Here is a 25,024-nt window from a genome sequence, read left to right as displayed (position 1 = left end):
GGGTTTGGGGTGATGTGGGGGAGGTGAGGTGATGGGGTTGGGGTGGTGTGGGTGTGGTGTGGTGATGGGGTTGGGGTGGTGTGGGGGAGGTGAGGTGATGGGGTTGAGGTGGTGTGGGGTGGTGTGGTGATGGGGTTGGGGTGGTGTGGGGGGTGAGGTGATGGGGTTGTGGTGGTGTGGGGGAGGTGAGGTGATGGGGTTGGGGTGGTGTTGGGAAGGTGAGATGATGGGGCTGGTGTTGTGTGTGGGGGGTGAGGTGATGGGGTTGGGGTGGTGTGGGAGAGGTGGGGTGATGGGGTTGGGCTGGTGTGGGGGAGGTGAGGTGCTGGGGTTGGGGTGGTGTTGGGAGGTGAGGTGTTTGGGTTGGGGTGGTGTGGGGGAGGTGAGGTGTTTGGGTTGGGGTGGTGTTGGGAGGTGAGGTGATGGGGTTGGGGTGGTGTGAGGGAGGTGAGCTGATGGGGTTGGGGTTGCGTGGGGGTGGGTGAGGTGATGGGGTTGGGGTGGTGTGGGGGAGGTGAGGTGATGGGGTTGGGGTTGTGTGTGGGGGGTGAGGTGATGGGGTTGGGGTGGTGTGGGGGGATGATGTGATGGGGTTGGGGTGGTGTGGGGGAGGTGAGGTGTTTGGGTTGGGGTGGTGTTGGGAGGTGAGGTGATGGGGTTGGGGTGGTGTGAGGGAGGTGAGGTGATGGGGTTGGGGTTGCGTGGGGGGGGTGAGGTGATGGGGTTGGGGTGGTGTGGGGGAGGTGAGGTGATGGGGTTGGGGTTGTGTGTGGGGGGTGAGGTGATGGGGTTGGGGTGGTGTGGGGGGGGTGATGTGATGGGGTTGGGGTGGTGTGGGGGGGGTGAGGTGATGGGGTTGTGGTGGTGTGAGGGAGGTGAGATGATGGGGTTGGGGTGGTGTGGGGGTGGTGAGGTGATGGGGTTGGGGTGGTGTGGGGGAGGTGAGGTGATGGGGTTAGGGTGGTGTGGGGAGGTGAGGTGATGGGGTTGGGGTGGTGTGGGGAGGTGAGGTGATGGGGTTGGGGTGCTGTGGGGGAGGTGAGGTGATGGGGTTGGGGTGGTGTGGGGGGGTGAGGTGATGGGGTTGGGGTGGTGTGGGGGAGGTGAGGTGATGGGGTGGTGTGGGGAAGGTGAGGTGATGGGGTTGGGGTGGTGTGGGGGGGGTGAGGTGATGTGGTTGGGGTGGTGTGGGGGGGGGAGGTGATGGGGTTGGGGTGGTGTGGGGAAGGTGAGGTGATGGGTTTGGGGTGGTGTGGGGGGGTGAGGTGATGGGGTTGGAGTGGTGTGGGGGAGGTGAGTTGATGGGGTTGGGGTGGTGTGGGGAAGGTGAGGTGATGGGGTTGGGATTGTGTGTGGGGGATGAGGTGATGGGGTTGTGGTGGTTTGGGGGAGGTGAGGTGTTTGGGTTGGGGTGGTGTGGGGGGGTGAGGTGATGGGGTTGGGGTTGTGTGGGGGAGGTGAGGTGATGGGGTTGAGTGGGGGGGGTGAGGTGATGGGGCTGGGGTGTTGTGAGGTGTTTGAGATGGGGTGGTGAGGTGATGAGGTTGGGGTGGTGTGGGGGATGTGTGGTGATGGGGTTGGGGTGGTGTGGGGGAGGTGATGTGATGGGGTTGGGGTGGTGTGAGGGAGGTGTGGTGATGGGGTTGGGGATGGGTGGGGGAGGTGAGGTGATGGGGTTGGGGTGGTGTGAGGGACGTGTGGTGATGGTGTTGGGGGTGGGTGGTGGAGGTGAGGTGATGGGGTTGGGGTGGTGTGGGGGAGGTGAGGTGATGGGGTTGGGGTGGTGTGAGGGAGGTGTGGTGATGGGGTTGGGGATGGGTGGGGGAGGTGAGGTGATGGGGTTGGGTGGGGGGGTGAGGTGATGGGGTTGGGGTGGTGTGAGGGAGGTGAGGTGTTTGGGTTGGGGTGGTGTGGGGAGGTGAGGTGATGGGGTTGGGGTTGGGTGGGGGATGTGAGGTAATGGGGTTGGGGTTGGGTGGGGGAGGTGAGGTGTTTGGGTTGGGCTGGTGTGGGGGGGTGAGGTGATGGGGTTGGCGTGGTGTGAGGTGTTTGGGTTGGGGTGGTGAGGTGATGGGGTTGGGTGGGGGAATTGAGGTGCTGGGATTGGGTGGGGTTGGTGAGGTGGTGGGGTTGGGGTAATGTGGGGGACGTGAAGTGATGGGGTGACGGGGTAGTGTAGGTGTGCTGTGGTGGTTGTGCCACATGTGCCATGTGGACACTGCAACGCAGTGGCGTCTCCCTTGGCTCGCTGATGCCGGCCTCTGCCTCAGCGACTGACCGTGCCCCGCAGCCCACCGATGAGGTCCAGTGGCCACCACTCTGTGATGGTAAGGAGCCACAGACTGCAATGGGCTCCCTCCTGTCTTCTCTCTCTCTCTCTGTGGTTGAGCTCTGCCATCTCCTGGGGGCGGGGGTGGGGAGTGTTCGGGGGGGGGGGGGGGGGGGGGGGGCGGGGGGCGGGAATCAGAAAATGCAGTGTTAGGTAGCGGGATGCACGCAGCACCATGGGTCGGTAGCTGGTGGCCTTTGTGACCAGGGGACCCTGCCGTGGCGGGTGGTATGGTATGTGCTAGCATGTAGTGCAGTGTGTGGTATGGGCAGGCTGCTGGTGGGTGTGGTTTGGTCGGCCTCGGGAGGGGGGGGATATGGATGTGTGGATTTGGGTAGGTGCCATGTACTCACCCTGACCATTCTGAGGAGGTCATGCAGCTATTTTTCGGCACAGCTGTCCAGCCGTGGCAGTGGGGCCCACGGTGCTCGCAACCTCAGCCGCCTATGCACAGTAACCTCCTTCCCACCCTGGGGGACAGGGTACTCCACCTCTCCTCCATGGCATCCAGCAGGTTCTCGAGATCCACAATTGCGAACCAGGGTGCTACTCTGCAGGTTCATAGAATCATAGAATTTACAGTGTGGAAGGAGGCCATTCGGCCCAACGAGTCTGCACCGGCCTTGGAAATTGCACCCTAATTAAGCCCCACGTCACCACCCCATCCCCTTCATACCCGTAACCCAGTAACCCCAAATAACCTTTTTGGACATTAAGGGCCGTTTAGAATGGCCAATCCACCGAACCTGCACATCTGTGGACTGTGGGAGGAAACCGGATCACCCGGAGGAAACCCACTCACACACGGGGAGAACGTGCAGACTCCGCACAGACAGTGACCCAAGCCGGGAATCAAACCCGGGATCCTGGAGCTGCGAAGCAACAGTGCTAACCACTGTGCTACCGTTCTGCCCTTTACATCTTGTTGGCTGGAATGAGTGTGAGTGGGGAGTGGAGTGCTTGTATGCGGCTACAGATTGTCAGCCTCTCAAGTGCCAATCTCTACCCTGGCGAATTGGACACCCCGGGCGAAATTCTCCCCCAACGGCGCGATGTCTGCCGACTGGCGCCCAAAACGGCGCCAATCAGACGGGCATCGCACATCTTTGGGTGCCGAGCCCCAACATTGAGGGGCTAGGCCGACGCCGGAGGGATTTCCGCCCCGCCAGCTGGCGGAAATAGCGTTTGTTGCCCCGCCAGCTGGCTCGGAAATGCGGCGCATGCGCGGGAGCGCCAGCGGCCGCTGACAGTTTCCCGGCGCATGCGCGGGAGCGTCAGCAGCCGCTGAAAGTTACCCGCGCATGCACAGTGGGGAGAGTCTCTTCCGCCTCCGCCATGGTGGAGGCCGTAGCGGAGGCGGAAGGGAAAGAGTGCCCCCATGGCACAGGCCCACCCACGGATCGGTGGGCCCCGATCGCGGGCCAGGCCACCGTGGGGGCACCCCCTGGGGTCAGATCGCCCCGCGCCCCCCCCCCCAGGACCCCGGAGCCCACCCACGCTGCCTGGTCGCGCCGGTAAATACCAGGTTTGATTTACGCTGGCGGGACAGGCAATTTCTGGGCGGGACTTCGGCCCATCCGGGCCGGAGAATTGAACGGGGGGTCCCGCCAACCGGCGCGGCCCGATTCCCGTCCCCGCCCAATCTCCGGTACCGGAAACTTCGGCGGGGGCGAGGGCGGGATTCACGGCGGCCAATGGACATTCTCCGACCCGGCGGGGGGTCGGAGAATGACGCCCCCCTTTTTCTTTAGAATTGCTCTAATTCCACGAGGCGCCAGTGCCCATTAACGAATCCTGAATTGCTCTGGCACTGAAACTACTTTGCTGGTGTTAGGCCACCCCCCATTCAATCCCGGCATTAGCACTAAGTCTTGAAACGGGTAATCCGGCCCGAGGTGCCAGTTTGCCAACGCCCTGAGGAAAGAGTAGCTTGGAAGTGGTTGTAATTGTCTTGCATTTACTCCCTTACATTGAAGAGCATAGACTCAATTTGCTGCCACAATACATTGCTAAAACCGTATTTAATCTAAATCCAGTCATTCTATATTTAGATATTATTTGTGTCATTTTACTGACTGTTAGTGTGTCACCAAAGGTCAAATGCATGTAATAAAATCTTGGGAGTGTTTTCCTGATATTCCTATTTCTGTTTAATTTTGTGACTTTTTGTTTATCGTGATGAAGTGGTAAATAAGGGCAGCACGGTGGCACAGTGGTTAGCACTGCTGCCTCACGGCGCCAGGGACCCAGGCACAATTTCAGCCTTGGGTCACTGTCGGTGTGGTGTTTGCACTTTTCCCCTGTGTCTGCGTGGGTTTTCTCTGGGTGCTCCGGTTTCCTCCCACAGTCTAAAGATATACAGGTTAAGAGGATTGCCCATGATAAAGTGCCCCTCAGTGTCCAAAAGGTTAGGTGGGGTTATTGGGTTATGGGCATTGGGTGGGGGCGTGTGTCTAGATAGGATGCTCTTTCAGAGGGTTGGTGCAAACTCGATGGGCCGAAGGGCCTCCTTTTCACTAATGGGATTCTATGAATACTTTGGGGCTGAAGGTTTGTCAGGTATCAGTTCAGTGATATAATGTACCCCCCCTCCGCCCCCACCCACTCATGCAACCCCGAGCGAACTCTTTCGGGTTTCCAGGCCATAGGCATTGCTAAAACCTTGCCTGAATTGTTCCATTAATGCACCTCAGCCTCAACCTTACGCCAGCCATTTCACCCCATGTCTGTGATTTTTCCATTCACCATTCTCTATCTTTGTGGCCCCTCCACATAGTGCTGATGAGAAATGATCGTGCTGCAGGATCCTCTGAAACTGCATTTGAGGGATGTTTTCATCCTTCATGTTCAGACGAGATTCTAATCCACATCCCAGAAGTGAAAAGCAACCCTTTGCAATTGTGAAAATTAACATTAGAGAACAGCAGCTAATGCAAATACCCATGGAATGTTTGAACATGCTTAGTGGGTGCAATTCTAAATGGTTTGTATCAGACTCTTTTGAACAATTTTTTCAGTAAACTGTGGCGTCGATAAATTCAGTCATTTTGTACAGATGTACTCGCCAGTTTAGGTCTAGTGACCAGCCCCAACCCCCAAACCATGGATCAGTTAAACCTTTTGCTGTGTTCAGTTGAATACAAAGCTATTATGCACTCGCTCTTTGTATCCCCAGAGAGCGGGGGATGGGGAATGGAAGATATGGAGGAAGGTTGGGGGAGGGGAACTTGGCAATGAATTGGCAATGAAGTATTCAAGAAAACCAAGATACATTTCCACCTGAGCTTCTCTCTTGTGAAATTCCTGGATATTCTTACTTTGTAAGAGAATTTGAAATGGATATTTTCCCCTTTTTCACTATTTGAAAGCAACATTCTAAAATACCAACCACACAGACCCTTTCACGATCAGCAAGGCTGATCACAGCATCAAGTTATTCAATGGCATTTAATTCACTTTGTTTTTTTTTCATTTGACAGGATATTATGAAAAGTTCTTGAGAAAATGTTATATCTCTATATAAAGGTTCCAAATTGAAAATGCCTATTGGTTCTATGTTGGGTATATTTGAAGGATGCAGAGAAAGCTCGTACATTAAGAGTTAATATTCTTGGTCCATTGTACCTGCACAGCAAACATAGATGCAAGCACTCACAGGAAAGAATTTGCAGACCAGATAATTGTAAAGATTTTAATTAAACTCTAATGAAGGAGATGCCTCTTCTGACAAAAGCATGATGCCCGCCCCATCAGGAAATCCTGTTTTTCTGCCCTTATTAAAAACCCTGCACACTGCACAATTATTTTAAAATGCTATAGAATGCTGCTGTTTCATTCCTGAAGATGCTTGTTGAGAAATTATAGATGATCAGAAAAATGCAAACAGCAAATCCGTGCATGTGAATGACATCGATATAACCTGTGTTTAAATAAGTAGTGTGTGTACAGGAGATATTGATATGTCTCCCACAGTAACATTCTCTTCACTGTGAACCTCGCACATTGACTTTTCAGGCAATATTTTCACTGCGACTAGACTTTGTGGAGTGAAGTTATCTACATACAAAAAAGTACAATACTCAACCAGTCATAAAATATTAAGTCGGCACATGTGGACAGTCTGCTTGGACAGCAGTCTTGTGAATGCTTTTGCTGTAGAGACACATGTAGATTTCAAAGTAAAGTTAGCATCCCTTTTGTCGAGCATCTTGTCTATTTGGCTTTGATAGTTTGATAATAGTTGGTTGGATTTCTGTCAAAAGAACTTCAATTTTTAAAGAACCTGAACACATCTTCCAAATTTCTGCGAGTGTCACTGGCTCCATCCCTCTTCCCAGTAACTGTCTGAGACTGAGCCGGTCTCTTCACAAACCTTGACCCCCAGCACGAGCTTTGGATCACATATTTGCGTCACCAGTAAGACTGCCTGTTTCCACCACTGAAACAATGGGTGAGATTCTCCGACCCCCCCGCCGGGGGGTGCCCCCACGGTGGCCTGGCCCACAATCGGGGCCCACCGATCCGCGGGCGGGCCTGTGCCGTGGGGGCACTCTTTTCCTTCCGCCTTCGTCACGGTCTCCACCATGGCGGAGGCGGAAGAGACTCCCTCCACAGCGCATGCGCGGGGATGACGTGAATGGCCGCTAACGCTCCCGCGCATGCGCCACCCGGAGATGTCATTTCCACGCCAGCGGGGCACCAAAGGCCTTTTCCGCCAGCTGGCGGGGCGGAAATTAGTCCGGCGCGGGCCTAGCCCCTTAAGGTTGGGACTCGGCCCCCCAAGATGCGAGGATTCCGCACCTTTGGGGCGCCGCGATGCCCGACTGATTTGCGCCGTTTTGGGCGCCGGTCAGCGGACATCGCACCGATACCGGAGAATTTTGCCCAATGTCTGACTTTGTTCCTGCCCTAGCTTATTTGTTGCTGAAACCCTTAACCAGACCTTTGTTATTGGGGCTGGTTTAGCTAGCTTGTAATGCAGAACAAGACCAGCAGCGTGGGTTCAATTCCCATACCGGCCTCCCCAAACAGGTGCCGGAATGTGGCGACTAGAGGCTTTTCACAGTAACTTAATTGAAGACGACTTGTGACAATAATGGGCGGGATTCTCCCCTACCCGGCGGGGCGGGGGCCCGGCGGGATGGAGTGGCGTGAACTACTCCGGCATCGGGCCGCCCCAAAAAGGTGCGGAATCCGCACCTTTTAGGGCCCAAGCCCTCACCTTGAGGGGCTAGGCCCGCGCCGGAGTGGTTGGCGCACCGCCGACAGGCGGGAAAGGCCTTTGGCACCACGCCAGCCGGGGCTGAAAGGACTTTGCCAGGCGGCGGAAGTCCGCGCATGCGTGGGAGCGTCAGCGGCTGCTGACGTCATCCCTGCGCATGTGTCGGGGGGGGGGGTCTCTTACGCATCGGCCATGGTGGAGACTGGCTGAGGCAGAGGAAAAAGAGTGTCCCCAAGGCACAGGCCCGCCCGCGGATTGATGGGCCCTGATCACGCGCTGGGAAGAGAGGTGGTTTGATTCTTGCCGGCGGGACCAGCATTCCAGCAGCGGGACTTCGGCCCATCGCGGGCTGGAGAATCGCTGGCGGGGGGGGGGGGCCTGCTGACCGGCGTGGTGCGATTCCCGCCTCCGCCGAATACCTGGTGCCGGAGAATTCGGCAACCGGTGGGGGCGGGATTCACGCCAGCCCCCGCCGATTCTCCGACCCGGCGGGGGGTCGGAGATTCCCGCTCCTTATTGTCAACTTTAAATGATTCAAAATCCTGCTATCACGTACTTACTTGCACCGAACCCCATTAACCCTGTGCACACTGACCCTCACTGGCTCACACTCAAGTAAAACCTTGAGTTTTAAATTGTCATCCTTGTTCTCAAACACCTCCAAGACTGGCCCCCTACCCCATCATCTCAGTAATCTGCCCTGCATCCTCCAGTCCTCTGAGATATCTGTGCACATCTAATTCTGCCCTCTTTTTTAATTACCCCACTATTGTTCGCCATTACATGGCCCCCAAGCTCTGGAAGTCCCTCCTGAATCTTTCTGCCTTTCTATCTTTCTTTACTTCTCTAAGCGGTTTCTTAAAACATATTTCTTTGACCGAGCTTTGGTCCCCTATCTGAATATGGTTTGATGTGGCTCAGTGCTAATGTGTATTTTCTAATGCTCCTGTGATGCACCTTGGCATATTCTATTACATTAAAGATGTAAAATGAATATAAGTTGTTGTTGTTTTTGTTTTTTTGGCTCATAGTGAATGATTCACTATTGTGTCGACAAATCCTGATTGGAGAGGAGAATCCCCTAATTCATTTCCTCCTTGAGGTTATGCTTATTAACATCTCGACATTAAAAATAAAATTTAATATCATATTACACTCTGATGCAGCATGTAATGGGAATTAAAAAAATTATTCCTCAGTGTGTGGGTGGCACTGGCTAGGCCAGCATTTATTCCCTATCTGGTATTACTGGGTGGAGCCTCTCTGGGATGAACTCCACCCACATGAGCCTGAAAACTTCAATGGGATCCTACAACCAATAGAGGAGCTGGATTTAAACAGCAGGCCTTGGGTGTCAAGGGGTGCGATCTACTGGTCTCTTTACACTCGCCCACAAGTGAAACTAGGCCAGTGAAAAGCGGGAGAGGCCAAAAACGAAATTGGCACCAGGAACCAAACAGTTTGCGATGCAACCGGCCCGCTCTCATGGGCAAAATCGGGATCTCGCCGTAGCGTGGCGAGAATCCAATCACCACTTAAGCCCCATTTACAGACAATTAACAAGAGCCACTCCTTATCCAACGGCCTCCTGTCATTCATCGGCCTCCCCAGCAAATGCTCACACTGGCGCCAATTAGTACTACTCTTTTTGAAAAATGTGAACCTGGCGGAAGGGCTTCTGTAGGGAGCTGATGTAAGATGTAGCAAATCCATCATTTGTATGAACTCCATAGGATACACGGACAGTATATCAAACCTGACATAACATGGCCAATTTTAAGTGGAGAAACGGACATTTTAAAGACAGCATTATTTTGAAAAGGTTACAAAATTATGAGGGGCATAGACAGACTGGATAGTCAGAGGCTTTTCCCCAGGGTAGAGGGGTCAATTACTAGGGGGCATGGGTTTAAGGTGCGAGGGGCAAGGTTTAGAGTAGACGTACGAGGCAAGTTTTTTACACAGAGGGTAGTGGGTGCCTGGAACTCGCTACCGGAGGAGATGGTGGAAGCAGGGACGATAGTGACATTTAAGGGGCATCTTGACAAATACATGAATAGGATGGGAATAGAGGGATACGGACCCAGGAAGAGTAGAAGATTGTAGTTTAGTTGGGCAGCATGGTAGGCACGGGCTTGGAGGGACGAAAGGCCTGTTCCTGTGCTGTACTTTTTTTTGTTCTTTGTTCTATTCAAGCAAAATGGCTGCAGACAGACACAGAAATACACAGCCTGAGCAAATCTGGAACCTGACAAAGGGACGATCAGTCATGGGCCAACTACCCTGAAAGTTATGCTAAACGGGCCTGTTAGCCCTGGCTCGAAACTGGAAAACAATGGAGGAGCATATTGGTGGCTATTGCAAGTCTACAAGATTCTAACAGGTTCGAGCCCCAGCCTTTGTTGTGCAAACCATCCTGATGGGAAAAAGGTTAACACCTCATGAAGGGCAGCACGGTGGCGCAGTGGGTTAGCACTGCTGTCTCACAGCGCCGAGGTCCCAGGTTCGATCCCTGCCCTGCGTCACTGTCCGTGTGGAGTTTGCACATTCTCCCCGTGTTTGCGTGGGTTTCGCCCTCACAACCCAAAGTTGTGCAGGCTAGGTGGATTGGCCACACCAAATTGCCCCTTAATTGGAAAAAATGAATTGGGTACTCTAAATTTTTTTTTTAAAAACACCTCATGAAGGCCATCCTGAACCATTCCTCACCCCATCAGCCAGAGGTACTCTCATCAAATTCAACTGACCGATGGGAGGAGCCAGCCAAAATTGTAAAGGTGGTTTCCTTTTAAAATATCGGACTCAGAGCAGAAGGACGGGACAGAGAGAACAGAGGAGAAGACTACTTAGCTGGTGGGCAAGCAAGAAGTGAAGGTGGTATTTTCAGCAGTTAATTCAGAGGCAGTCCACTGAAAGGTTCTGTGAAGTGAAGAACAATGAATTCAGGTGTCCAGTCAGACAACTACTTCGTGAGAAAAGACAGCAACAAGCAAGACGGCTCAGTTTTTGGTGAGTATTTTCTCTCAGACTTTCAGAAATCCCCAATTAGATTAGAGGTTGAGGAGGGATCTGGGATCTTTTTGTAAATTGTGTAATCCTCACAATTTACGTTGTGCCGTTATAGTTTTCTTTCCATAGCATAGTATTGTGGTATCTGTGTTTTATTGACTTTGTTTGGTTGAGCCTATTCTTGAATAAATTATTTTTAAAAATTAACTTTGACGAGTCTCTCTCTCTCTCATCATCCATCCTGGTGAGTCACGAAAAGGCCACAACATAATTCCAACTGTAAAGGGTCCGAGTATCATCATCATAGATTATCATAGAATTTACAGTGCAGAAGGAGGCCATTCGGCCCATCGAGTCTGCACCGACTCTTGGAAAGAGCACCCTACCCAAGGTCAACACCGCCACCCTATCCCCATAACCCAGTAACCCCACCCAACACTAAGGGCAATTTTGGACACTAAGGGCAATTTATCATGGCCAATCCACCTAACCTGCACATCTTTGGACTGTGGGAGGAAACCGGAGCACCCGGAGGAAACCCACGCACACACGGGGAGGATGTGCAGACTCCGCACAGACAGTGACCCAAGCCGGAATCGAACCTGGGACCCTGGAGCTGTGAAGCAATTGTGCTATCCACAAAGCTACCGTGCTTCAGAAACGCTCACTCAAGGGGGTCTACTAGTCAGGAATAAACAGTGGCCCTGCTCTCTCTCTCTTGTGAAGTTGTCCCAGTGTGGCACTTGCGGGTTGTATCTCACTACCTACAAGAGAGAGACACACACGGTCGTCGGTGGTAGCCAGGGTAATTCGTGTGGCATAAGGGTGAGCTCACTGATCAGGAATAAATAGTGGGCAGGATTCTCCGGTCGGCAACGCCAAAATCGCGTTCGGCGATTGGCCGGAGAATCCCTGTTTGTGCCAAAATTGACACCGCTTTTGCGATGCGCCGGTCCCTCAAAAACTGCGTACTCAAGGAGTACGCTGCACGCTGTCGGGACGGCCACAGGATATCAGCTGAGGCCCTCCCCCGATGCTCTGCCCCCGATGGGCCGGGTTCCCAACGGCGTGGGTATTACTTTTCGTGAACCCGCCGTGGCGGTTGAGGACTGAGTCCAGCGCCGCTACAGTCGGGAGGGAGCCATTCCGCTGGCAGGGGGGAGCTTTGGTGGGGGCTGGGGCACTGATTGGGGGTGGTCGGGGGGTGGCGGGTCTGGCTACAGGGGGACATTATTTGGCAGGCTGTGTCCGCATGCAGCCAGCGCCATGTTGCATGGTGCGGCCGTCACAAGCGCGGCCATGGACCTGGCCATCTCCTGCCATTTTTGCCATGGGGGCCGGGTGCTTTACCCAGCGTGGCTGCAAGCCCCCCATGGGTCCCGGAATCGGTGCAGCTATTGTGCCATCTGTTCTGCCGTAAAATACCACTGTTCCAACTCCGGTGTCAGCAGTTATTCTGCAAATCGGAGAATCCAGCCCAGTGAATCTTGCTCCCTCCCTCTTGCGAAGCTGTCCCTGCGTGATACTTCCGGGTCGTGGTTTCAACACATGCAGGAGAGAGACACCCACAGTTATCAGTGGCATCCAAGACCAGTCAGTGTGGAGTAAAAGAACCTTTACTATGAGGAGGTGAGTAGCTATCTTTGCTCACAGGCAAAGAGCCCGGGGACACTGGGCTTGCTGCCACTATGCTCAGCGGGTTGGTGGGGGATCCTTGACTGGGGCCAAGGGACCCTCCGCAGGGGTACGCCGCCATGGGAGGATGGGGGGGCAACTGCTCGCGGCACCATCATGCCAACCCCTGGATCGTGTGTACCAATTCTGTGGCAAACCTTGTCCATGCCCGTCTGCCCCTCAGACCACCCATAACCCCCACCGACTGCCGAGGCCTCTGGCAGTGCAGCTGATGGCTATTGCTAATAGGGAATTGGCAATCGTGTTTAAGTGAGCACTTCACACAACCCAAATGTATTCCCGCGGGGTTGGGCGGACCATGTAGCATGTGGGAGTCATTGCCGAGCTTCCCAATCAGACCATGATGCCTGGACAGTGTACCCGAACACTGCGGGAGGCAGCACCACACATGCAGCAGCCAAAATCCAAACACCCAGGGGATGGGACACAGCTCCGGGTACTGTCCACGGCCAGAGGGTAGGTGAGTGACACGGGGAGGGGGCAGCACCTGGTCCGGTTGACGTGAGCGGATGTCGGGGTACACGGTCTGGGGTCTGGTGAGCTGGGAGTACGTGGGTTAGGCATTCCGGGCAGGGTGGTGGGGGCGGGGGCAGTGGGGAATGGAGGGTCCTGGGGTGGGAGCCACCATTATTTGTCAGTCTAACACCTTCTCCCAATTCTTCACAGACATTAAACGCTATGCCAGGGATGTTGGAGGCAGAGGTTGCCCTCTGCTGGCACTACGCAATGCGGCCAGACGCCGGAGAAGGCGGCAGCCAAAGTGTCTGCAGATGTTCGAGTCGGCAGCTCATGTGCCCTTCTCCGTCCCAAACCCTGAGGACCCGACATCAGGCCAGGGAGATGTAATGATATGTATAATCTAAGGAGAGTAAAGGGTTAAGAAGGTGTGTTCATATATATCAACACTAGATGGCATCACTGAGTAGTTATAAAAGGCTGTATATCTTTTTTTAAAATAAATTTAGTGTACCCAATTAATTTTTCCCCAATTAAGAGGCAATTTAGCGAGGCCAATCCACCTACTCTGCACATGTTTTGGGTTGTGGGGGCGAAACCCACGAAAACACGGGGAGAATGTGCAAACTCCACACAGACAGTGACCCAGAGCTGGGACCTCGGCACTGTGAGGCAGCAGCACTAACCACTGCGCCACTGTGCTGCCCAAGGCTGCACATCTAAGCATTCTCGGAGAAGCTGGTAAGAGGCTGTTGGAGAAGAAGGATAGTGTGCGGTTGAGTTAGCGTGTAGGCTGTATTAGTGAGAGATAATTAATTACTGTAACATAGATTCAATACTATTATTTTATTAGCTGTTACTCAGTACAGTGTGCGAACCATTTCAAGTAGTGTAACATAAACTAGCTATGGTTTAAACATATAGTTTTATGTTCTTTGTAAACACTACGACTTTGGCTATCTTGGAGAACAATACAAGGAACATAACAGGAGGGATCCAGATGGGGAGTCCCACAACGGCCCAGGGTGTACAGGTGCCGCTGGTCATTTGAACAAATGACAGATAGCGTGTGTCGCAGGTCGTTCTGCCTCAGCGAGGGGATGGTGCGGCACCTGTGTCATATCCTCGCAGTCTTGGCGCCACGTGGGGGAGGACACCCGCTCCCAGTGGCCATCAAGGTCACTGCAGCCCTGAACATTTACGCCATGGGATCATTCCAGGGCTCGAGAGGGGACCTGTGAGGGCTCTCACAGGCCACAGCCCACTGGTGCATCCGGCAGGTCACAGATGCCCTGTATGCCCAGGCGGAAGACTACATTGTCTTTGACATGGACCAAGCCCAGCAAAATGCCTGGGCAGCAGGTTTCTCCACTATCGCCAGGATGTCCAAGGTCCAGGGGGTAATAGGTGCCACGCATGTGGCCCTGCGCTCACCAGGCCACCTGGGGCTGCCCTATGTGAACAGAAAGGGGTTCCACTCCCTGAACATCAACACATTTGCGGCCATCATATGTGTGCAAGCTTCCCGGGGAGTGTGCGCGACAGGTCCATCCTGGGGCAGTTGGTCATCCCCGCTCCTCAAGGAGCAGCCCAGGATGGGCGGTTGGCTCTTGGGGGATAAGGGGCACCCACTGAGGACCTGGCTCATGACGCCATTATGGAGGCCTGAGACTGAAGCGGAGACCCGGTACAACAAGGCCCATGCAGCCACCTGGGGTGTCATTGAGCAGTGCAACTGCTGAAAATGCAGTTCCGCTGCCTCGACTGCTCCGATGGTGCCCTTCAGTACACTGCCCGGAGGGCCGCCTGCTTTGTTGTGGTCTGCTGTGTCCTCCACAACCTGGCACAGCAGCAGCGGGGCGACAAGCTGGAGGTTGTGATGAGGAACATGTAGCCACCGAAGAGGAGGAGGAGGAGGACAAGGAAAGTGAGGGTAATGGGGAGGCTCTGGACCAGAAGGGGCTGGAGGATCAGGCCGGGGAGGAACCTAAGGCCGAGGCACAGGCTGCAGAACAGGTGGCACCGGTGACGGTCCGGCAAGCCCGGAGGGCCAGGAAGGCCCTCATACCTGTCCGCTTCACCTAGGACGTGGAGTGCTCCGTCATCGCTACCTTACCCACCCACCACCCCCATTTCCCACCCTCCCAGAGTCTGTATCGCATCACTGCAAGGTGCTGGGACTGTGTCGGCACTGTCAGTGGGTCACTGTCAAGGGCAGGTGGTTGATGATAACACGCAGAGAGCTGGCTACTGATGTCCCGCAATCTGTGCCAGAGTCTGACCCCTGCCTGTCTGCTGAGTGCTCGCTCACACCCATCACCTGCACGCGGAAGAAAGTGACAGAAGTTTCCTACTGGTTGTGCACAAGGATGTTTATTGTTCAATACAGGTCCCCACTCTCCCGATGGTGCCGCTCCCCTCCCAACCCCTATCCTCCACACCCCTTTCACCCCCCACCCCCTACCTATCCTGTCGCCCCCTCACCCGGTGCCCTCAGTGATCCTTGATATGCTTTGCCCTCCTAGCTCAACTATTACATATAGGTGTCTCCCCAGGACGCACATCTTAAGGGGTGGTAACCAGATGATTGCCTCGCCCCATGGCCTTCATTGCCCCTGGCGGGCATCCTCTGAGAGCTCTGGAGCCGGAGGGCCCTGGCTCACATGTCGATGGCACATGTACAATCGTGCTGCCCTGTCCCATGTACTTGCCCCGAGATGCGGCCTCATCAGAGGGTTGGAACTCAGGAGAGCTCGTGGCCACCGTCGCCGCCCCTTGGGATGAATCCGGGTTGGTACTCAGCATCCTTTTCTTCCCGTCAGTGTCCATAGGGCTCTGGAACAGAGGGGAGGCTGGTTCGAGCCCCAGCTACCCCTGCATCATCTGGCTCTGGCAGCCCTGGCAGCTCCCCAATGTCTGCAGCATAGTGTTGATGCCCTCGGCGATGCTCCTCAGTGATTGGGACATGAGCTGCAGCACCTCGGCCTGAGAGCGGGACACGTCCCGCAGAACCTCATCAAGGTCAGCCTGGTACTGGGTCACTGTGGCACAATCAATTACTCACGAGTCGAGAAGTGATGAAGTCAATTGAGGCTTTATTAAGCAAGACTTGTTCCCCAGCAGCTCAGTTACAGAATGCGGCTGCTGGGAGAACCCGGGCTCTTATACTCTGCCTTACTGGGTGGAGCCAGCAGGCGGCAGATCCAATCAGGACCCAGTGTGTGTCTACCAATAGCCTCTCGGCATCACAGGTACCGTACTGCCCCTAATAAATACCACCACATTCACCCCTTGTTAAAAAGGAACCTGGCGGGGTGGTGGGTCGCATGGTGGTAGGGGTTTACAAAGCTGGTCCTGGAATTATCTCCACACAGTGGCTATGCCTTGATCTCAACAGTTAACTATTTACAGATTTTGGCTGACTTATTTACAGATTTTTGCTTTGTCACCAGGATTCCACGAGTCGAGTGGGTGCCCTGGTCATCCTTGTCGATCGTCTCAGCCCCGGTGGTGGTGCAGGTGCTGGCTCGGACACTGTCGTCTCTGGGAGCGTTGCACTGTTTGTTCCTGTTTCACTACTCCTGGGCGGGCACGGGAGGAGGACCGATCCACCCGGGTAGGGAGCGGCCGTGGGGTGCGCCGGCGGGAGGGAGGGGGTGATTGGTGTTGGGGGGGTGTGTGTGGGTCCGGTGGACGCCAGGTCCCGCAGGGAGACCGTGTCCTGTCGGCCGTCTGGATATGCCACGTAGGCGTACTGAGGGTTTGCATGGAGAAGATGAACCCTCTCGACCAACGGGTCCGATTTGTGCGCCCGCACATGCTTTCGGAGCAAGATGGGTCCTGGGGCTGCCAGCCAGGTCGGCAGCGACGTTCCGGAGGAGGACTTCCTAGGGAAGACAAGGAGGCGCTTGTGAGGCGTTTGATTAGTTGTGGTACACAGCAGCGACTGGATGGAGTGGAGGGCATCCGGGATGTACTTCCTGCCAACGGGAAACTGGGAGACCTCTGGACCGTAGGGCCAGTAGGAGCGTCTTCCAGACCGTACCGTTCTCCCTCTCTACCTGACCGTTCTCCCGGGGGTTGTAACTGGTCGTCCTGCTTGAGGCAATGCCCTTGCTGAGCAGGAATTGACCCAGTTCGTCGCTCATGAAGGAGGACCCCCTGTTGCTATGGATGTATGAGGGGAAACTGAACAGTGTAAAGATGGTGCAGAGGGCTTTAATGATCGTGGCCGCGGTCATGTAGGGACAGGGGATGGCGAATGGGAACCGGGAGTATTCGTCCACCACATTTAGGAAGTACATGTTGTGGTCGGTGGAGGGGAGGGGGCCTTTGAAATCCAGACTGAGGCGCTCAAAGGGACGGGAAGCCTTTATCAGGTGCGCTCTATCTGGCCTGAAAAAGTGCGGTTTGCACTCTGAGCAGATTTGGCAGTTCCTGGTGGCTGTTCGGACCTCCTCAACAGAGTAGGGCAGGTTGCTGGTCTTCACAAAGTGGTAGAATCGAGTGACCCCCGGGTGGCAGAGGTCCTCATGGAGGGCTTGGAGACAGTCTACTTGAGCGTTGGCACATGTGCCGCAGGATAGGGCATCGGACGTCTTGTTCAGCTTTCCGGGACGATACAAGATCTCATAGTTATAGGTGGAGAGCTCGATCCTCCACCTCAAGATCTTGTCAAAGAACAAAGAACAAAGAAATGTACAGGCCAGGAACAGGCCCTTCAGCCCTCCAAGCCCGTGCCGACCATGTTGCCCAACTAAACTACAATCTTCTACACTTCCTGGGTCCGTATCCCTCTATTCCCATCCGATTCATGTATTTGTCAAGATGCCCCTTAAATGTCACTATCGTCCCTGCTTCCACCACCTCCTCCGGTAGCGAGTTCCAGGCACCCACTACCCTCTGTGTAAAAAACTTGCCTCGTACATCTACTCTAAACCTTGCCCCTCTCACCTTAAACCTATGCCCCCTAGTAATTGACCTCTCTACCCTGGGGAAAAGCCTCTGACTATCCACTCTGTCTATGCCCCTCATAATTTTGTAGACCTCTATCAGGTCGCCCCTCAACCTCCGTCGTTCCAGTGAGAACAAACCGAGTTTATTCAACCTCTCCTCATAGCTAATGCCCTCCATACCAGGCAACATTCTGGTAAATGTCTTCTGCACCCTCTCGAAAGCCTCCACATCCTTCTGGTAGTGTGGTGACCAGAATTGAACACTATACTCCAAGTGTGGCCCAACTAAGGTTCTATACAGCTGCAACATGACTTGCCAATTCTTAGACTCAATGCCCCGGCCAATGAAGGCAAGCATGCCTTATGCCTTCTTGACTACCTTCTCCACCTGTGTTGCCCCTTTCAGTGACCTGTGGACCTGTACTCCTAGATCTCTCTGACTTTCAATACTCTTGAGGGTTCTACCATTCACTGTATATTCCCTACCTGCAATAGACCTTCCAAAATGCATTACCTCACATTTGTCCGGATTAAACTCCATCTGCCATCTCTCCGCCCAAGTCTCCAAACAATCCAAATCCTGCTGTATCCTCTAACAGTCCTCATCGCTATCCGTAATTCCACCAACCTTTGTGTCGTCTGCAAACTTACTAATCAGACCAGTTACATTTTCCTCCAAATCATTTATATATACTACAAACAGCAGAGGTCCCAGCACTGATCCCTGCGGAACACCACTGGTCACAGCCCTCCAATTAGAAAAGCATTCTTCCATTGCTACTCTCTGCCTTCTATGACCTAGCCAGTTCTGTATCCACCTTGCCAGCTCACCCCTGATCCCGTGTGACTTCACCTTTTGTAATAGTCTACCATGAGGGACCTTGTCAAAGGCCTTACTGAAGACAATATAGACAACATCCACTGCCCTACCTGCATCAATCATCTTTGTGACCTCCTCGAAAAACTCTATCAAGTTAGTGAGACACGACCTCCCCTCTACAAAACCATGCTGCCTCTCACTAATACGTCCATTTGCTTCCAAATGGGAGTAGATCCTGTCTCGAAGAATTCTCTCCAGTAATTTCCCTACCACTGAAGTAAGGCTCACCGGCCTGTAGTTCCCGGAATTATCCTTGCTACCCTTCTTAAACAGAGGAACAACATTGGCTATTCTCCAGTCCTCCGCGACATCACCTGAAGACAGTGAGGATCCAAAGATTTCTGTCAAGGCCTCAGCAATTTCCTCTCCAGCCTCCTTCAGTATTCTGGGGTAGATCCCATCAGGCCCTGGGGACTTCTCTACCTTAATATTTTTTAAGACACCCAACACCTCGTCTTTTTGGATCTCAATGTGACCCAGGCTATCTATTCACCCTTCTCCAGACTCAACATCTACCAATTCCTTCTCTTTGGTGAATACTAATGCAAAGCATTCATTTAGTACCTCGCCCATTTCCTCTGGCTCCACACATAGATTCCCTTGCCTATCCTTCAGTGGGCCAACCCTTTCCTTGGCTACCCTCTTGCTTTTTATGTACGTGTAAAAAGCCAGCTGTTTAGCCACGTGTTTAGCTGCTCTATCTTCCTATTTCTAGCCTCACTGGCACGTGGCACAGTGAGTAATCCCGAGATTACAACCCTAGAGATCCTGTCTTAACTTTCTGCCTAGCTCCCTGAACTCCTGCTGCAGGACCTCATGCCCCTTCCTGCCTATGTCGTTAGTACCAATATGTACAACGACCTCTGCCTGTTTGCCCTCCCCCTTCAGGGTGCCCTCTACCCGTTCGGAGACATCCTGGACCCTGGCACCAGGGAGGCAACATACCATCCTGGCGTCTCTTTCACGTCCACAGAAGCGCCTATTTGTGCCCCTGACTATAGAGTCCCCTATTACTATTGCTCTTCTGCGCTTTGACCCTCCCTTCTGAACATCAGAGCCAGCCGTGGTGCCACTGCTCTGGCTGCTGCTGTTTTCCCCTGATAGGCTACCCCCCCGACAGTATCCAAAGGGGTATACCTGTTCGAGAGGGGGACAACCACAGGGGATTCCTGCACTGACTGCCTGCCCTTTCTGGTGGTCACCCATTTCTCTGCCTGCACCTTGGGTGTGACCACATTTATATAACTGCAATCTATGACGCTTTCCGCCACCTGCATGCTCCTAAGTGCATCCAATTGCTGCTCCAACCGAACCATGCGGTCTGTGAGGAGCTCTTGTTGTTCTTGATTTTGCCCCGCTATGCATTATCGAACATAAAGGCTACCAACCATTGGTCAGTGAGGAGAGTGAATCTCCTGCCGGCCAGGTAATGCCTCCAATGTCCACAGACTCCACTATGGCTTGGGCTTCCTTTTCCACTGAGGAGTGGCAGATTTCTGAGGCGTGGAGGGTACGGGAGAAAAAGGCCACGGGTCTACCCGCTTGGTTGAGAGTGGCCGCCAGAGCTACGTCGGATGCGTCGTTCTCGACTTGGAAGGGGAGGGACTCGTCGATTGCGTGCATCGTGGCCTTTGCGATATCCGCTTTGATGCGGCTGAAGGCCTGGCGGGCCTCTGTCGACAGGGGGAAGGTAGTGGACTGGATTAACGGGTGGGCCTTGTCTGCGTATTGGGGAACCCACTGGGCGTAATACGAGAAGAAGCCCAGGCAGTGTTTCAGGGCTTTGGAGCAGTTGGGGAGGGGAAATTCCATGAGGGGGCGCATGCGTTCGGGGTCGGGGTCTATCACTCCATTGCACACTACGTATCCTAGGATGTCCAGACGGTTGGTGCTAAACACGCATTTTTCCTCGTTATAGGTGAGGTTCAGGGCGTTAGTGGTCTGGAGGAATTTGCGGAGGTTGGCGTCGTGGTCCTGCTGGTCATGGCCGCAGGTGGTTACATTGTCGAGGTATGGGAACGTGGCCCGCAAACCGTGCGGGTCAACCATTCGGTCCATCTCCCGTTGGAAGACCGAGACTCCGTTAGTGACGCCAAATGGGACCCTTAAAAAGTGGTGGAGCCGGCCGTCTGCCTCGAAGGCCGTGTACTTGCGGTCACTCGGGCGGATGGGGAGCTGGTGGTATGCGGACTTGAGGTCCAACGTGGAAAAGACCTTGTACTGTGCAATCCGATTGACCATGTCGGATATGCGGGTGAGAGGGTATGCATCGAGCTGCGTGTACCTGTTGATGGTTTGACTATAGTCTAAGACCATCCTCTGCTTCTCCCCGGTCTTTACAACTACCACCTGGGCTCTCCAGGGACTATTGCTGGCCTGGATTATGCCTTCCCTCAGCAGCCGCTGGACTTCAGATCGGATAAACGTCCGGTCCTGGGCGCTGTATCGTCTGCTCCTAGTGGCGACGGGTTTGCAATCCGGGGTGAGGTTCGCAAACAAGGAAGGCGGTTCAACCTTGAGGGTCGCGAGGCTGCAGATAGTGAGGGGGGGGGGGGGGGTATAGGGCCGCCGAATTGGAATGTTAGGCTCTGGAGGTTACATTGGAAATCTAACCCTAGGAGAGTGGGAGCGCAGAGGTGGGGAAGGACATAAAGCCGATAATTCTTAAACTCCCTCCCTTGCACCGTTAGGTTCGCGATGCAGAACCCTTTGATTTCTACGGAATGGGATCCTGCTGCCAGGAAAATCTTTTGGGTGCTCGGACGAATGGAAAGAAAACAGCGTCTTACCGTATCCGGATGGATAAAACTTTCCGTGCTCCCAGAGTCGATCAGACATGGGATTTTGTACCCGTTGACCAGCACGTTGTTGTTGCCGTTTGGAGCGCCCGGGGCCGCGATTGGTCCAGGGTCACCGAAGCCAGTCGTGGTTGTTGCATCGCGGCGTTTTCTTCAGACCCCGTGGAGCCGTCTATGCTGGGGTCCTTGGCTATCAGCCAAAATGGCGGCGTCCATGGATCACACGCGGTCGGGGGCAGACAAAATGGCCGTGCCCACGGATCGCACGTGGCCGGGGGGGGGCCACAAGATGGCAGCGCCCATCCTCCCCGCGTGGCGTCCGGGACCCAAAATGGCGGCGCCCGTTGGCCGCACATGGATCGTTGGGGGGGTTGAGTCTGCTGTCCCCGTTCTCCCCCGGAGATTGCGGCGACCCCCCGGGACTGGCACACCGCTGAGTAGTGCCCCTTTTTGCCGCAACTTTTACAGATGGCCGAGCGGGCCGGGCAGCGCTGCCGGGGGTGTTTCGACTGCCCGCAAAAATAGCAGCGGGGCCCACCCGGGTGGTCTGGTGCTCTGGCCGTGCAGGCTTGCGGAGGGGTGGGGGGGTGCCGGGGAGTCGGTCGCAACGGGGGTCCACGGAGCCCAAGGGGCTGCTGCGCGGTAGGGGGCCGTAGGTGCGGGCATTTTGTGAGGCCACGTCGAGGGAGGCCACAAGGGCCCGTGCCTCTGTGAGCCCTAATGAGTCTCTCTCTAGCAGTCACTGGCGAATTTGGGAAGAGGTCATACCTGCCACAAAAGCATCCCTAATTAGGAGCTCCGTATGTTCATTTGCGCTCACCGATGGGCAGTTGCAGTTCCTTCCCAATATCAGCAGCGCGCTGTAGAACTCGTCCAGCAGTTCTCCGGGGATTTGCCATCTCATCGCGAGTTGGTGGCGTGCGTAGACTTGGTTTACGGGCCAAATGTAGACCCCTTTCAGCATGGTGAGCGCCGTCGGGAAATCCCCCGCATCTTCGATGAGCGTGTAGATCTCCAGGCTCACTCTGGAATGCAGGACCTGCATTTTCTGGTCTTCCATGGTCCGGCCGGGGGCCGTTCGAAGGTAACCTTCGAAGCACGCTAGCCAGTGTTTAAATACGGCCGCTGAGTTTGCTGCATGGGGGCTGATTCGCAGACACTCCGGGGCGATCCGGAGCTCCATAGTCTTTTTAAGTTTGCTTCATAAATTGTGGCACAATCAATTACTAACGAGTCGAGAAGTGATGAAGTCAATCGAGGCTTTATTAAGCAAGACTTGTTCCCCAGCAGAATGCGGCTGCTGGGAGAACCCGGGCTCTTATACTCCGCCTTACTGGGTGGAGCCAGCAGGTGGTAGATCCAATCAGGACCCAGTGTCTGTCTACCAATAGCCTCTCGGCATCACAGGTACCATAATACCCCTAATACATACCACCACAGTCACATCCTCCAGCAAGGCAGACATGCTGCCGAGACCTTCAGCCTTGGCCGTCACCAACAGCGCGATGCCTTGGACACCTTCACTCATGGTGCTGATGTTGTGCAGCAGGCTCTTCACTGCGATCTCCACCCTAGCAGTGTTGTCCTCGGTGCCACTCATTGCTGGTGCCATCTCCTGCGCCCGTAGCCTCTGGGACTCCTCCAATCAGCTATGGACCTGCTGGAGTGATGCTGACATCTCCCTCTAAATGTCCCGGCCTCTCCCTATCGTCTCCATCAGCTCCGGGTGACCCTGTACCAGAGGCTCAGCATCAGGCTGGGACCCAGCTGGGTCCTGGGATCCAGCAGCCCTCCGACTGCTGTCTCACCTGGGGGTTCCTGCCTCCACCTGATGTGCATCAGCAGCAGTGTGGTGCTCACCAGATTGGGCCCCAGAAGCCCCACCGACGTGTATGTATCTGCACTGGTGGGGGGTGGGGATGAGAGCTGTGCTGCGACTATAACAGTTGCATCCTTGGAGCTCTTCTCCGAGGTGGCCTCCTCGGAGTCAGGAGAGGGGGCCGCCCGGGATGGGCCGGCTCCATTGGCTGGAGCACCTGCCGGAGAATGGGCATGTGGTCAGTGGGAGGGATGGGTCAGTCAGTAAGGTAATCCGGGTGGAGCCCAGTAGTTCATCATCATTGCGGCATCTGCCAGCCTCCTGGTTGGTGACCGTCCTGTTCTCGGCCACACCGGTCACCCCCAGGGCCCGCTCCTCGAGGGAGGTGAGGATTCTCAAGCCTGACAACCCACCGCCAGTCTGGGCTCTCTCCCGCCGATCATGGGATAGCTTTTCCTGAGGGGACACAGAGAGGGCATCGTTAGCCACACGCGTGGTTCACAGTTGTGTAGGTGGGGGGGCGGGGTGTGTGAAGGGAGGGTTGGGGTTGAGGGAGGGTTGAAGTGGTGCATGGAGGGAGGTTTACAGCACTGAAAGCAAGTCCTCCTGGTCACACTGCCTGAGCTGACTGCTGCCACCTGGTCTCAGGCAGCACTGGCTGCCTTGTGGCTCACCCTCCGGGGCCCACAGGGGAACAAGACAACCCTCCTGGCCTCCATCATATCCAGGAGCCTCCCCAGGTCAGCATCCCGAATCTTGGGGCTGGTCTCCTCGGCGCCATTGGTGTGAGATGGCTGGGTTTGGCTGAGTAAGTGCAGCCTAAGTGCTGCTTGCGTTGTTAGCGGGTGGCTGACGAGCGTGGTCCCGGCGAATCAGCCGGCGAGCCATCATTTGGGGCGTGAAGCCCGCGAGGCCTCGTTAAGTGGATCAATTAACATCGAATAGCGTTGCCGGCCTCGCTGGGCCGAGCGTCGGGAAACATGCCGTAATTCCCGCTCGTTAGCACAAAAAATATTTCCGGAAAATCGTACCCAATGACTTGTTGCCTCCTCCCTACATTTTCAGTTGCTGCCTGTTCTCCTTCCAGCTCAACAGTTTAACATCCCTGCTCTAGATTTTCAGTAAATATACTGGTTCATTATCACAGAGCAATGCTGCAGTACATGATGTAAGAGTGAGTCCCTCCTTGCCAAAAGCATAAGTTTTGTTCTAACTCAAGCTGAGAATACTTCTGTATTCATTTTTTAAACTTGAAACTTGGGAGTATAATAAAGAGTGAGAGAGGCAGCGTTAGACTTCAGGAGGAAATAGACAAACTGGTGAATGGGCAGACACATGGAACATGAAAATCAATGCACAAAAGTGTGAGGTTATACCTTTTGCGAAGTATAAGGATAGGCGAAAAATACTCAATGGTGACATATAATGCCCTCCTCAGAGGCACGTTTGGCGGTTCGAGGGCATTTAATCAGGCTAGAGGATGTGGGTTGGGGTCCCCATCACTTTAATACCTCTGCCCAGTTAAATCCGGGGTACGAAGGCCTGTGAGTGAAACATAGAAAATAAAGCAGGAGGAGGCCATTCGGCCCTTCAAGCCTGCTCCACCATTCATTATGATCATGGCTGATCATCAAGCTCAATACCCTGGATCTTGCCTTCTCCCCATATCCCTTGATCCCTTTAGCCCCAAGAGCAATATCATAGATTATCATAGATTATCATAGAATTTACAGTGCAGAAGGAGGCCATTCAGCCCATAGAGTCTGCACCGGCTCTTGGAAAGAGCACCCTACCCAAGGTCAACACCGCCGCCCTATCCCCATAACCCAGTAACCCCACCCAACACTAAGGGCAATTTTGGA

General features: G+C 54.4%; 1 long non-coding RNA gene across 2 annotated transcripts in view; it reads left to right on the top strand.

Moving 5' to 3' along the window:
• The window catches only part of LOC140411250 (uncharacterized), a 386,898-nt gene that overhangs the window by 24,168 nt on the left and 337,706 nt on the right, over positions 1–25,024 (top strand). The gene's annotated exons all lie outside the window — the stretch shown is intronic.

This window comes from Scyliorhinus torazame, chromosome 1 (assembly GCF_047496885.1).
Source record: "Scyliorhinus torazame isolate Kashiwa2021f chromosome 1, sScyTor2.1, whole genome shotgun sequence".
Taxonomy (NCBI): Eukaryota; Metazoa; Chordata; class Chondrichthyes; order Carcharhiniformes; family Scyliorhinidae; genus Scyliorhinus; species Scyliorhinus torazame.
This window is presented reverse-complemented; position numbering and strand designations above follow the sequence as displayed.